This window comes from Schistocerca americana, unplaced genomic scaffold, assembly GCF_021461395.2.
Source record: "Schistocerca americana isolate TAMUIC-IGC-003095 unplaced genomic scaffold, iqSchAmer2.1 HiC_scaffold_1064, whole genome shotgun sequence".
Classification (NCBI taxonomy): domain Eukaryota; kingdom Metazoa; phylum Arthropoda; class Insecta; order Orthoptera; family Acrididae; genus Schistocerca; species Schistocerca americana.
Window position 1 is genome coordinate 1 of NW_025725117.1, and position 14,155 is coordinate 14,155.

Genomic DNA, 14,155 nt, shown 5'->3' on the forward strand with positions numbered 1-14,155 from the left:
TTTTGTTGTTGTGAGATTTATAAATTTATTTATTAACATTACATCGTTACAAGCTAACAACTTTACAACATAAAACACGAACAGAATTGTAATTGTAAGCACTTCCTTCCGCAATCCGACGTGCCAGCAGAGCGACTGCCGAATTAGCGGGCGCGCCGCCGTGTGTGTGAGACGCGCAGCTTCTCGTTGCACCTCCTGTCATCCGCTTGGCGCGTGCAGCCTTCGACACTCGCGGAAGACGCATCTTGTCCCTGGTGTCCAGCGCAGGAGGGCTGGCGCGCGGCCGACCGGCGTATGGCCTGTGCGGGGTGTGGCAGAGTGTTGTTGGAGGGCGCCACTGCTGGCGATGTGAGCTTCTTCGCCTCGCCTCGCCTCGCCTCGCCTCGCCTCAGACGAGGTGTTTGCGTAATTTGCAGTGCATTCGCACCATTCCTGTCCCTGTCCCCGTCCCGACTTGTCCCGACTTTGCTCGACTGCCGCTCGCTGCCGCTCGGGTCGTGGCCCATATAACAGCGCAAGCACAAGAAACGTCTGCAGGAGATGACGAGACGAGACGAGTCGACTAAGGAATAAATGTATAATTACATATCGAAGTAGGAATTGTACACCGCTATACAACAACAGGCGCTGACGTATTTCAGAACACATCTGCCGATTCGTACTGTTTTGTCGTTTTCAAAGACTTCCTGGCGAACTTGGTTAGCACATTCTCCCTCAAACTGAGATATTTACTGCAATTTCGCACCTTATGGTCATTACAGTAGATTAAAATGCTTAAGCAAGAATCTTTGTCACAACAGAACGGTGGTATGGAAAGAAGGCGGTATAAAAAAAAAAAAAAAAGTAAATGAAAGGGAGCCAACAGCACGTGGTGTTCCCAGGTGGTCACCCATCCAAGTACTAACCACGCCCGATGTTGCTTAACTTCGGTGATCGGACGAGAACCGGTGTACTCAACATGGTATGGCCGTTGGGGCCCAGATGATGTAGGCGCATGGCGGAATTCGCATTCGGTTCTTATCCCAACACACACAAAATCACACTTTTCGGTCGAAAGCAGCCGCATTCTTTTTTATTGACAATTTGTCACGTTGGCGCGAACGCAATCCTGAGTTCCAAAACTTATGAGCCGGAAGGACGCGCTTCGTGTATTTTTTTTTTTTTGTTGTTGTGAGATTTATAAATTTATTTATTAACATTACATCGTTACAAGCTAACAACTTTACAACATAAAACACGAACAGAATTGTAATTGTAAGCACTTCCTTCCGCAATCCGACGTGCCAGCAGAGCGACTGCCGAATTAGCGGGCGCGCCGCCGTGTGTGTGAGACGCGCAGCTTCTCGTTGCACCTCCTGTCATCCGCTTGGCGCGTGCAGCCTTCGACACTCGCGGAAGACGCATCTTGTCCCTGGTGTCCAGCGCAGGAGGGCTGGCGCGCGGCCGACCGGCGTATGGCCTGTGCGGGGTGTGGCAGAGTGTTGTTGGAGGGCGCCACTGCTGGCGATGTGAGCTTCTTCGCCTCGCCTCGCCTCGCCTCGCCTCGCCTCAGACGAGGTGTTTGCGTAATTTGCAGTGCATTCGCACCATTCCTGTCCCTGTCCCCGTCCCGACTTGTCCCGACTTTGCTCGACTGCCGCTCGCTGCCGCTCGGGTCGTGGCCCATATAACAGCGCAAGCACAAGAAACGTCTGCAGGAGATGACGAGACGAGACGAGTCGACTAAGGAATAAATGTATAATTACATATCGAAGTAGGAATTGTACACCGCTATACAACAACAGGCGCTGACGTATTTCAGAACACATCTGCCGATTCGTACTGTTTTGTCGTTTTCAAAGACTTCCTGGCGAACTTGGTTAGCACATTCTCCCTCAAACTGAGATATTTACTGCAATTTCGCACCTTATGGTCATTACAGTAGATTAAAATGCTTAAGCAAGAATCTTTGTCACAACAGAACGGTGGTATGGAAAGAAGGCGGTATAAAAAAAAAAAAAAAGTAAATGAAAGGGAGCCAACAGCACGTGGTGTTCCCAGGTGGTCACCCATCCAAGTACTAACCACGCCCGATGTTGCTTAACTTCGGTGATCGGACGAGAACCGGTGTACTCAACATGGTATGGCCGTTGGGGCCCAGATGATGTAGGCGCATGGCGGAATTCGCATTCGGTTCTTATCCCAACACACACAAAATCACACTTTTCGGTCGAAAGCAGCCGCATTCTTTTTTATTGACAATTTGTCACGTTGGCGCGAACGCAATCCTGAGTTCCAAAACTTATGAGCCGGAAGGACGCGCTTCGTGTATTTTTTTTTTTTTGTTGTTGTGAGATTTATAAATTTATTTATTAACATTACATCGTTACAAGCTAACAACTTTACAACATAAAACACGAACAGAATTGTAATTGTAAGCACTTCCTTCCGCAATCCGACGTGCCAGCAGAGCGACTGCCGAATTAGCGGGCGCGCCGCCGTGTGTGTGAGACGCGCAGCTTCTCGTTGCACCTCCTGTCATCCGCTTGGCGCGTGCAGCCTTCGACACTCGCGGAAGACGCATCTTGTCCCTGGTGTCCAGCGCAGGAGGGCTGGCGCGCGGCCGACCGGCGTATGGCCTGTGCGGGGTGTGGCAGAGTGTTGTTGGAGGGCGCCACTGCTGGCGATGTGAGCTTCTTCGCCTCGCCTCGCCTCGCCTCGCCTCGCCTCAGACGAGGTGTTTGCGTAATTTGCAGTGCATTCGCACCTTTCCTATCCCTGTCCCTGTCCCCGTCCCGACTTGTCCCGACTTTGCTCGACTGCCGCTCGCTGCCGCTCGGGTCGTGGCCCATATAACAGCGCAAGCACAAGAAACGTCTGCAGGAGATGACGAGACGAGACGAGTCGACTAAGGAATAAATGTATAATTACATATCGAAGTAGGAATTGTACACCGCTATACAACAACAGGCGCTGACGTATTTCAGAACACATCTGCCGATTCGTACTGTTTTGTCGTTTTCAAAGACTTCCTGGCGAACTTGGTTAGCACATTCTCCCTCAAACTGAGATATTTACTGCAATTTCGCACCTTATGGTCATTACAGTAGATTAAAATGCTTAAGCAAGAATCTTTGTCACAACAGAACGGTGGTATGGAAAGAAGGCGGTATAAAAAAAAAAAAAAAAGTAAATGAAAGGGAGCCAACAGCACGTGGTGTTCCCAGGTGGTCACCCATCCAAGTACTAACCACGCCCGATGTTGCTTAACTTCGGTGATCGGACGAGAACCGGTGTACTCAACATGGTATGGCCGTTGGCGCCCAGATGATGTAGGCGCATGGCGGAATTCGCATTCGGTTCTTATCCCAACACACACAAAATCACACTTTTCGGTCGAAAGCAGCCGCATTCTTTTTTATTGACAATTTGTCACGTTGGCGCGAACGCAATCCTGAGTTCCAAAACTTATGAGCCGGAAGGACGCGCTTCGTGTATTTTTTTTTTTTTTTGTTGTTGTGAGATTTATAAATTTATTTATTAACATTACATCGTTACAAGCTAACAACTTTACAACATAAAACACGAACAGAATTGTAATTGTAAGCACTTCCTTCCGCAATCCGACGTGCCAGCAGAGCGACTGCCGAATTAGCGGGCGCGCCGCCGTGTGTGTGAGACGCGCAGCTTCTCGTTGCACCTCCTGTCATCCGCTTGGCGCGTGCAGCCTTCGACACTCGCGGAAGACGCATCTTGTCCCTGGTGTCCAGCGCAGGAGGGCTGGCGCGCGGCCGACCGGCGTATGGCCTGTGCGGGGTGTGGCAGAGTGTTGTTGGAGGGCGCCACTGCTGGCGATGTGAGCTTCTTCGCCTCGCCTCGCCTCGCCTCGCCTCGCCTCAGACGAGGTGTTTGCGTAATTTGCAGTGCATTCGCACCTTTCCTATCCCTGTCCCTGTCCCCGTCCCGACTTGTCCCGACTTTGCTCGACTGCCGCTCGCTGCCGCTCGGGTCGTGGCCCATATAACAGCGCAAGCACAAGAAACGTCTGCAGGAGATGACGAGACGAGACGAGTCGACTAAGGAATAAATGTATAATTACATATCGAAGTAGGAATTGTACACCGCTATACAACAACAGGCGCTGACGTATTTCAGAACACATCTGCCGATTCGTACTGTTTTGTCGTTTTCAAAGACTTCCTGGCGAACTTGGTTAGCACATTCTCCCTCAAACTGAGATATTTACTGCAATTTCGCACCTTATGGTCATTACAGTAGATTAAAATGCTTAAGCAAGAATCTTTGTCACAACAGAACGGTGGTATGGAAAGAAGGCGGTATAAAAAAAAAAAAAAAAGTAAATGAAAGGGAGCCAACAGCACGTGGTGTTCCCAGGTGGTCACCCATCCAAGTACTAACCACGCCCGATGTTGCTTAACTTCGGTGATCGGACGAGAACCGGTGTACTCAACATGGTATGGCCGTTGGCGCCCAGATGATGTAGGCGCATGGCGGAATTCGCATTCGGTTCTTATCCCAACACACACAAAATCACACTTTTCGGTCGAAAGCAGCCGCATTCTTTTTTATTGACAATTTGTCACGTTGGCGCGAACGCAATCCTGAGTTCCAAAACTTATGAGCCGGAAGGACGCGCTTCGTGTATTTTTTTTTTTTTTTGTTGTTGTGAGATTTATAAATTTATTTATTAACATTACATCGTTACAAGCTAACAACTTTACAACATAAAACACGAACAGAATTGTAATTGTAAGCACTTCCTTCCGCAATCCGACGTGCCAGCAGAGCGACTGCCGAATTAGCGGGCGCGCCGCCGTGTGTGTGAGACGCGCAGCTTCTCGTTGCACCTCCTGTCATCCGCTTGGCGCGTGCAGCCTTCGACACTCGCGGAAGACGCATCTTGTCCCTGGTGTCCAGCGCAGGAGGGCTGGCGCGCGGCCGACCGGCGTATGGCCTGTGCGGGGTGTGGCAGAGTGTTGTTGGAGGGCGCCACTGCTGGCGATGTGAGCTTCTTCGCCTCGCCTCGCCTCGCCTCGCCTCGCCTCAGACGAGGTGTTTGCGTAATTTGCAGTGCATTCGCACCTTTCCTATCCCTGTCCCTGTCCCCGTCCCGACTTGTCCCGACTTTGCTCGACTGCCGCTCGCTGCCGCTCGGGTCGTGGCCCATATAACAGCGCAAGCACAAGAAACGTCTGCAGGAGATGACGAGACGAGACGAGTCGACTAAGGAATAAATGTATAATTACATATCGAAGTAGGAATTGTACACCGCTATACAACAACAGGCGCTGACGTATTTCAGAACACATCTGCCGATTCGTACTGTTTTGTCGTTTTCAAAGACTTCCTGGCGAACTTGGTTAGCACATTCTCCCTCAAACTGAGATATTTACTGCAATTTCGCACCTTATGGTCATTACAGTAGATTAAAATGCTTAAGCAAGAATCTTTGTCACAACAGAACGGTGGTATGGAAAGAAGGCGGTATAAAAAAAAAAAAAAAAGTAAATGAAAGGGAGCCAACAGCACGTGGTGTTCCCAGGTGGTCACCCATCCAAGTACTAACCACGCCCGATGTTGCTTAACTTCGGTGATCGGACGAGAACCGGTGTACTCAACATGGTATGGCCGTTGGCGCCCAGATGATGTAGGCGCATGGCGGAATTCGCATTCGGTTCTTATCCCAACACACACAAAATCACACTTTTCGGTCGAAAGCAGCCGCATTCTTTTTTATTGACAATTTGTCACGTTGGCGCGAACGCAATCCTGAGTTCCAAAACTTATGAGCCGGAAGGACGCGCTTCGTGTATTTTTTTTTTTTTTTGTTGTTGTGAGATTTATAAATTTATTTATTAACATTACATCGTTACAAGCTAACAACTTTACAACATAAAACACGAACAGAATTGTAATTGTAAGCACTTCCTTCCGCAATCCGACGTGCCAGCAGAGCGACTGCCGAATTAGCGGGCGCGCCGCCGTGTGTGTGAGACGCGCAGCTTCTCGTTGCACCTCCTGTCATCCGCTTGGCGCGTGCAGCCTTCGACACTCGCGGAAGACGCATCTTGTCCCTGGTGTCCAGCGCAGGAGGGCTGGCGCGCGGCCGACCGGCGTATGGCCTGTGCGGGGTGTGGCAGAGTGTTGTTGGAGGGCGCCACTGCTGGCGATGTGAGCTTCTTCGCCTCGCCTCGCCTCGCCTCGCCTCGCCTCAGACGAGGTGTTTGCGTAATTTGCAGTGCATTCGCACCTTTCCTATCCCTGTCCCTGTCCCCGTCCCGACTTGTCCCGACTTTGCTCGGCTGCCGCTCGCTGCCGCTCGGGTCGTGGCCCATATAACAGCGCAAGCACAAGAAACGTCTGCAGGAGATGACGAGACGAGACGAGTCGACTAAGGAATAAATGTATAATTACATATCGAAGTAGGAATTGTACACCGCTATACAACAACAGGCGCTGACGTATTTCAGAACACATCTGCCGATTCGTACTGTTTTGTCGTTTTCAAAGACTTCCTGGCGAACTTGGTTAGCACATTCTCCCTCAAACTGAGATATTTACTGCAATTTCGCACCTTATGGTCATTACAGTAGATTAAAATGCTTAAGCAAGAATCTTTGTCACAACAGAACGGTGGTATGGAAAGAAGGCGGTATAAAAAAAAAAAAAAAAGTAAATGAAAGGGAGCCAACAGCACGTGGTGTTCCCAGGTGGTCACCCATCCAAGTACTAACCACGCCCGATGTTGCTTAACTTCGGTGATCGGACGAGAACCGGTGTACTCAACATGGTATGGCCGTTGGCGCCCAGATGATGTAGGCGCATGGCGGAATTCGCATTCGGTTCTTATCCCAACACACACAAAATCACACTTTTCGGTCGAAAGCAGCCGCATTCTTTTTTATTGACAATTTGTCACGTTGGCGCGAACGCAATCCTGAGTTCCAAAACTTATGAGCCGGAAGGACGCGCTTCGTGTATTTTTTTTTTTTTTGTTGTTGTGAGATTTATAAATTTATTTATTAACATTACATCGTTACAAGCTAACAACTTTACAACATAAAACACGAACAGAATTGTAATTGTAAGCACTTCCTTCCGCAATCCGACGTGCCAGCAGAGCGACTGCCGAATTAGCGGGCGCGCCGCCGTGTGTGTGAGACGCGCAGCTTCTCGTTGCACCTCCTGTCATCCGCTTGGCGCGTGCAGCCTTCGACACTCGCGGAAGACGCATCTTGTCCCTGGTGTCCAGCGCAGGAGGGCTGGCGCGCGGCCGACCGGCGTATGGCCTGTGCGGGGTGTGGCAGAGTGTTGTTGGAGGGCGCCACTGCTGGCGATGTGAGCTTCTTCGCCTCGCCTCGCCTCGCCTCGCCTCGCCTCAGACGAGGTGTTTGCGTAATTTGCAGTGCATTCGCACCTTTCCTATCCCTGTCCCTGTCCCCGTCCCGACTTGTCCCGACTTTGCTCGACTGCCGCTCGCTGCCGCTCGGGTCGTGGCCCATATAACAGCGCAAGCACAAGAAACGTCTGCAGGAGATGACGAGACGAGACGAGTCGACTAAGGAATAAATGTATAATTACATATCGAAGTAGGAATTGTACACCGCTATACAACAACAGGCGCTGACGTATTTCAGAACACATCTGCCGATTCGTACTGTTTTGTCGTTTTCAAAGACTTCCTGGCGAACTTGGTTAGCACATTCTCCCTCAAACTGAGATATTTACTGCAATTTCGCACCTTATGGTCATTACAGTAGATTAAAATGCTTAAGCAAGAATCTTTGTCACAACAGAACGGTGGTATGGAAAGAAGGCGGTATAAAAAAAAAAAAAAAGTAAATGAAAGGGAGCCAACAGCACGTGGTGTTCCCAGGTGGTCACCCATCCAAGTACTAACCACGCCCGATGTTGCTTAACTTCGGTGATCGGACGAGAACCGGTGTACTCAACATGGTATGGCCGTTGGCGCCCAGATGATGTAGGCGCATGGCGGAATTCGCATTCGGTTCTTATCCCAACACACACAAAATCACACTTTTCGGTCGAAAGCAGCCGCATTCTTTTTTATTGACAATTTGTCACGTTGGCGCGAACGCAATCCTGAGTTCCAAAACTTATGAGCCGGAAGGACGCGCTTCGTGTATTTTTTTTTTTTTTGTTGTTGTGAGATTTATAAATTTATTTATTAACATTACATCGTTACAAGCTAACAACTTTACAACATAAAACACGAACAGAATTGTAATTGTAAGCACTTCCTTCCGCAATCCGACGTGCCAGCAGAGCGACTGCCGAATTAGCGGGCGCGCCGCCGTGTGTGTGAGACGCGCAGCTTCTCGTTGCACCTCCTGTCATCCGCTTGGCGCGTGCAGCCTTCGACACTCGCGGAAGACGCATCTTGTCCCTGGTGTCCAGCGCAGGAGGGCTGGCGCGCGGCCGACCGGCGTATGGCCTGTGCGGGGTGTGGCAGAGTGTTGTTGGAGGGCGCCACTGCTGGCGATGTGAGCTTCTTCGCCTCGCCTCGCCTCGCCTCGCCTCGCCTCAGACGAGGTGTTTGCGTAATTTGCAGTGCATTCGCACCTTTCCTATCCCTGTCCCTGTCCCCGTCCCGACTTGTCCCGACTTTGCTCGACTGCCGCTCGCTGCCGCTCGGGTCGTGGCCCATATAACAGCGCAAGCACAAGAAACGTCTGCAGGAGATGACGAGACGAGACGAGTCGACTAAGGAATAAATGTATAATTACATATCGAAGTAGGAATTGTACACCGCTATACAACAACAGGCGCTGACGTATTTCAGAACACATCTGCCGATTCGTACTGTTTTGTCGTTTTCAAAGACTTCCTGGCGAACTTGGTTAGCACATTCTCCCTCAAACTGAGATATTTACTGCAATTTCGCACCTTATGGTCATTACAGTAGATTAAAATGCTTAAGCAAGAATCTTTGTCACAACAGAACGGTGGTATGGAAAGAAGGCGGTATAAAAAAAAAAAAAAAGTAAATGAAAGGGAGCCAACAGCACGTGGTGTTCCCAGGTGGTCACCCATCCAAGTACTAACCACGCCCGATGTTGCTTAACTTCGGTGATCGGACGAGAACCGGTGTACTCAACATGGTATGGCCGTTGGCGCCCAGATGATGTAGGCGCATGGCGGAATTCGCATTCGGTTCTTATCCCAACACACACAAAATCACACTTTTCGGTCGAAAGCAGCCGCATTCTTTTTTATTGACAATTTGTCACGTTGGCGCGAACGCAATCCTGAGTTCCAAAACTTATGAGCCGGAAGGACGCGCTTCGTGTATTTTTTTTTTTTTTTGTTGTTGTGAGATTTATAAATTTATTTATTAACATTACATCGTTACAAGCTAACAACTTTACAACATAAAACACGAACAGAATTGTAATTGTAAGCACTTCCTTCCGCAATCCGACGTGCCAGCAGAGCGACTGCCGAATTAGCGGGCGCGCCGCCGTGTGTGTGAGACGCGCAGCTTCTCGTTGCACCTCCTGTCATCCGCTTGGCGCGTGCAGCCTTCGACACTCGCGGAAGACGCATCTTGTCCCTGGTGTCCAGCGCAGGAGGGCTGGCGCGCGGCCGACCGGCGTATGGCCTGTGCGGGGTGTGGCAGAGTGTTGTTGGAGGGCGCCACTGCTGGCGATGTGAGCTTCTTCGCCTCGCCTCGCCTCGCCTCGCCTCGCCTCAGACGAGGTGTTTGCGTAATTTGCAGTGCATTCGCACCATTCCTGTCCCTGTCCCCGTCCCGACTTGTCCCGACTTTGCTCGACTGCCGCTCGCTGCCGCTCGGGTCGTGGCCCATATAACAGCGCAAGCACAAGAAACGTCTGCAGGAGATGACGAGACGAGACGAGTCGACTAAGGAATAAATGTATAATTACATATCGAAGTAGGAATTGTACACCGCTATACAACAACAGGCGCTGACGTATTTCAGAACACATCTGCCGATTCGTACTGTTTTGTCGTTTTCAAAGACTTCCTGGCGAACTTGGTTAGCACATTCTCCCTCAAACTGAGATATTTACTGCAATTTCGCACCTTATGGTCATTACAGTAGATTAAAATGCTTAAGCAAGAATCTTTGTCACAACAGAACGGTGGTATGGAAAGAAGGCGGTATAAAAAAAAAAAAAAAGTAAATGAAAGGGAGCCAACAGCACGTGGTGTTCCCAGGTGGTCACCCATCCAAGTACTAACCACGCCCGATGTTGCTTAACTTCGGTGATCGGACGAGAACCGGTGTACTCAACATGGTATGGCCGTTGGGGCCCAGATGATGTAGGCGCATGGCGGAATTCGCATTCGGTTCTTATCCCAACACACACAAAATCACACTTTTCGGTCGAAAGCAGCCGCATTCTTTTTTATTGACAATTTGTCACGTTGGCGCGAACGCAATCCTGAGTTCCAAAACTTATGAGCCGGAAGGACGCGCTTCGTGTATTTTTTTTTTTTTTGTTGTTGTGAGATTTATAAATTTATTTATTAACATTACATCGTTACAAGCTAACAACTTTACAACATAAAACACGAACAGAATTGTAATTGTAAGCACTTCCTTCCGCAATCCGACGTGCCAGCAGAGCGACTGCCGAATTAGCGGGCGCGCCGCCGTGTGTGTGAGACGCGCAGCTTCTCGTTGCACCTCCTGTCATCCGCTTGGCGCGTGCAGCCTTCGACACTCGCGGAAGACGCATCTTGTCCCTGGTGTCCAGCGCAGGAGGGCTGGCGCGCGGCCGACCGGCGTATGGCCTGTGCGGGGTGTGGCAGAGTGTTGTTGGAGGGCGCCACTGCTGGCGATGTGAGCTTCTTCGCCTCGCCTCGCCTCGCCTCGCCTCGCCTCAGACGAGGTGTTTGCGTAATTTGCAGTGCATTCGCACCATTCCTGTCCCTGTCCCCGTCCCGACTTGTCCCGACTTTGCTCGACTGCCGCTCGCTGCCGCTCGGGTCGTGGCCCATATAACAGCGCAAGCACAAGAAACGTCTGCAGGAGATGACGAGACGAGACGAGTCGACTAAGGAATAAATGTATAATTACATATCGAAGTAGGAATTGTACACCGCTATACAACAACAGGCGCTGACGTATTTCAGAACACATCTGCCGATTCGTACTGTTTTGTCGTTTTCAAAGACTTCCTGGCGAACTTGGTTAGCACATTCTCCCTCAAACTGAGATATTTACTGCAATTTCGCACCTTATGGTCATTACAGTAGATTAAAATGCTTAAGCAAGAATCTTTGTCACAACAGAACGGTGGTATGGAAAGAAGGCGGTATAAAAAAAAAAAAAAAGTAAATGAAAGGGAGCCAACAGCACGTGGTGTTCCCAGGTGGTCACCCATCCAAGTACTAACCACGCCCGATGTTGCTTAACTTCGGTGATCGGACGAGAACCGGTGTACTCAACATGGTATGGCCGTTGGGGCCCAGATGATGTAGGCGCATGGCGGAATTCGCATTCGGTTCTTATCCCAACACACACAAAATCACACTTTTCGGTCGAAAGCAGCCGCATTCTTTTTTATTGACAATTTGTCACGTTGGCGCGAACGCAATCCTGAGTTCCAAAACTTATGAGCCGGAAGGACGCGCTTCGTGTATTTTTTTTTTTTTGTTGTTGTGAGATTTATAAATTTATTTATTAACATTACATCGTTACAAGCTAACAACTTTACAACATAAAACACGAACAGAATTGTAATTGTAAGCACTTCCTTCCGCAATCCGACGTGCCAGCAGAGCGACTGCCGAATTAGCGGGCGCGCCGCCGTGTGTGTGAGACGCGCAGCTTCTCGTTGCACCTCCTGACATCCGCTTGGCGCGTGCAGCCTTCGACACTCGCGGAAGACGCATCTTGTCCCTGGTGTCCAGCGCAGGAGGGCTGGCGCGCGGCCGACCGGCGTATGGCCTGTGCGGGGTGTGGCAGAGTGTTGTTGGAGGGCGCCACTGCTGGCGATGTGAGCTTCTTCGCCTCGCCTCGCCTCGCCTCGCCTCGCCTCAGACGAGGTGTTTGCGTAATTTGCAGTGCATTCGCACCATTCCTGTCCCTGTCCCCGTCCCGACTTGTCCCGACTTTGCTCGACTGCCGCTCGCTGCCGCTCGGGTCGTGGCCCATATAACAGCGCAAGCACAAGAAACGTCTGCAGGAGATGACGAGACGAGACGAGTCGACTAAGGAATAAATGTATAATTACATATCGAAGTAGGAATTGTACACCGCTATACAACAACAGGCGCTGACGTATTTCAGAACACATCTGCCGATTCGTACTGTTTTGTCGTTTTCAAAGACTTCCTGGCGAACTTGGTTAGCACATTCTCCCTCAAACTGAGATATTTACTGCAATTTCGCACCTTATGGTCATTACAGTAGATTAAAATGCTTAAGCAAGAATCTTTGTCACAACAGAACGGTGGTATGGAAAGAAGGCGGTATAAAAAAAAAAAAAAAGTAAATGAAAGGGAGCCAACAGCACGTGGTGTTCCCAGGTGGTCACCCATCCAAGTACTAACCACGCCCGATGTTGCTTAACTTCGGTGATCGGACGAGAACCGGTGTACTCAACATGGTATGGCCGTTGGGGCCCAGATGATGTAGGCGCATGGCGGAATTCGCATTCGGTTCTTATCCCAACACACACAAAATCACACTTTTCGGTCGAAAGCAGCCGCATTCTTTTTTATTGACAATTTGTCACGTTGGCGCGAACGCAATCCTGAGTTCCAAAACTTATGAGCCGGAAGGACGCGCTTCGTGTATTTTTTTTTTTTTGTTGTTGTGAGATTTATAAATTTATTTATTAACATTACATCGTTACAAGCTAACAACTTTACAACATAAAACACGAACAGAATTGTAATTGTAAGCACTTCCTTCCGCAATCCGACGTGCCAGCAGAGCGACTGCCGAATTAGCGGGCGCGCCGCCGTGTGTGTGAGACGCGCAGCTTCTCGTTGCACCTCCTGACATCCGCTTGGCGCGTGCAGCCTTCGACACTCGCGGAAGACGCATCTTGTCCCTGGTGTCCAGCGCAGGAGGGCTGGCGCGCGGCCGACCGGCGTATGGCCTGTGCGGGGTGTGGCAGAGTGTTGTTGGAGGGCGCCACTGCTGGCGATGTGAGCTTCTTCGCCTCGCCTCGCCTCGCCTCGCCTCGCCTCAGACGAGGTGTTTGCGTAATTTGCAGTGCATTCGCACCATTCCTGTCCCTGTCCCCGTCCCGACTTGTCCCGACTTTGCTCGACTGCCGCTCGCTGCCGCTCGGGTCGTGGCCCATATAACAGCGCAAGCACAAGAAACGTCTGCAGGAGATGACGAGACGAGACGAGTCGACTAAGGAATAAATGTATAATTACATATCGAAGTAGGAATTGTACACCGCTATACAACAACAGGCGCTGACGTATTTCAGAACACATCTGCCGATTCGTACTGTTTTGTCGTTTTCAAAGACTTCCTGGCGAACTTGGTTAGCACATTCTCCCTCAAACTGAGATATTTACTGCAATTTCGCACCTTATGGTCATTACAGTAGATTAAAATGCTTAAGCAAGAATCTTTGTCACAACAGAACGGTGGTATGGAAAGAAGGCGGTATAAAAAAAAAAAAAAAGTAAATGAAAGGGAGCCAACAGCACGTGGTGTTCCCAGGTGGTCACCCATCCAAGTACTAACCACGCCCGATGTTGCTTAACTTCGGTGATCGGACGAGAACCGGTGTACTCAACATGGTATGGCCGTTGGGGCCCAGATGATGTAGGCGCATGGCGGAATTCGCATTCGGTTCTTATCCCAACACACACAAAATCACACTTTTCGGTCGAAAGCAGCCGCATTCTTTTTTATTGACAATTTGTCACGTTGGCGCGAACGCAATCCTGAGTTCCAAAACTTATGAGCCGGAAGGACGCGCTTCGTGTATTTTTTTTTTTTTTGTTGTTGTGAGATTTATAAATTTATTTATTAACATTACATCGTTACAAGCTAACAACTTTACAACATAAAACACGAACAGAATTGTAATTGTAAGCACTTCCTTCCGCAATCCGACGTGCCAGCAGAGCGACTGCCGAATTAGCGGGCGCGCCGCCGTGTGTGTGAGACGCGCAGCTTCTCGTTGCACCT

The 14,155-nt window shown here is 49.9% G+C and overlaps 12 non-coding genes across 12 annotated transcripts; all 12 read right to left on the reverse strand.

Moving 5' to 3' along the window:
* Positions 1–856: 856 nt before the first annotated feature.
* On the reverse strand, positions 857–975 carry LOC124559956. Its single transcript, XR_006968983.1, has one exon. It is a non-coding gene; the product is annotated as a 5S ribosomal RNA (ribosomal RNA).
* Positions 976–2,015: 1,040 nt separating this feature from the next.
* On the reverse strand, positions 2,016–2,134 carry LOC124559957. The gene has a single exon (XR_006968984.1). It is a non-coding gene; the product is annotated as a 5S ribosomal RNA (ribosomal RNA).
* Positions 2,135–3,181: 1,047 nt separating this feature from the next.
* Positions 3,182–3,300, reverse strand: LOC124559954. The gene has a single exon (XR_006968981.1). It is a non-coding gene; the product is annotated as a 5S ribosomal RNA (ribosomal RNA).
* Positions 3,301–4,349: 1,049 nt separating this feature from the next.
* LOC124559966 lies at positions 4,350–4,468 on the reverse strand. The gene has a single exon (XR_006968992.1). It is a non-coding gene; the product is annotated as a 5S ribosomal RNA (ribosomal RNA).
* A 1,049-nt stretch (positions 4,469–5,517) lies between these two features.
* LOC124559978 lies at positions 5,518–5,636 on the reverse strand. The gene has a single exon (XR_006969003.1). It is a non-coding gene; the product is annotated as a 5S ribosomal RNA (ribosomal RNA).
* Positions 5,637–6,685: 1,049 nt separating this feature from the next.
* LOC124559986 lies at positions 6,686–6,804 on the reverse strand. Its single transcript, XR_006969010.1, has one exon. It is a non-coding gene; the product is annotated as a 5S ribosomal RNA (ribosomal RNA).
* Positions 6,805–7,851: 1,047 nt separating this feature from the next.
* Positions 7,852–7,970, reverse strand: LOC124559987. Its single transcript, XR_006969011.1, has one exon. It is a non-coding gene; the product is annotated as a 5S ribosomal RNA (ribosomal RNA).
* A 1,047-nt stretch (positions 7,971–9,017) lies between these two features.
* On the reverse strand, positions 9,018–9,136 carry LOC124559955. The gene has a single exon (XR_006968982.1). It is a non-coding gene; the product is annotated as a 5S ribosomal RNA (ribosomal RNA).
* A 1,042-nt stretch (positions 9,137–10,178) lies between these two features.
* LOC124559958 lies at positions 10,179–10,297 on the reverse strand. The gene has a single exon (XR_006968985.1). It is a non-coding gene; the product is annotated as a 5S ribosomal RNA (ribosomal RNA).
* Positions 10,298–11,338: 1,041 nt separating this feature from the next.
* On the reverse strand, positions 11,339–11,457 carry LOC124559959. Its single transcript, XR_006968986.1, has one exon. It is a non-coding gene; the product is annotated as a 5S ribosomal RNA (ribosomal RNA).
* Positions 11,458–12,497: 1,040 nt separating this feature from the next.
* On the reverse strand, positions 12,498–12,616 carry LOC124559960. The gene has a single exon (XR_006968987.1). It is a non-coding gene; the product is annotated as a 5S ribosomal RNA (ribosomal RNA).
* Positions 12,617–13,656: 1,040 nt separating this feature from the next.
* Positions 13,657–13,775, reverse strand: LOC124559961. The gene has a single exon (XR_006968988.1). It is a non-coding gene; the product is annotated as a 5S ribosomal RNA (ribosomal RNA).
* Between the last annotated feature and the right edge of the window lie 380 nt (positions 13,776–14,155).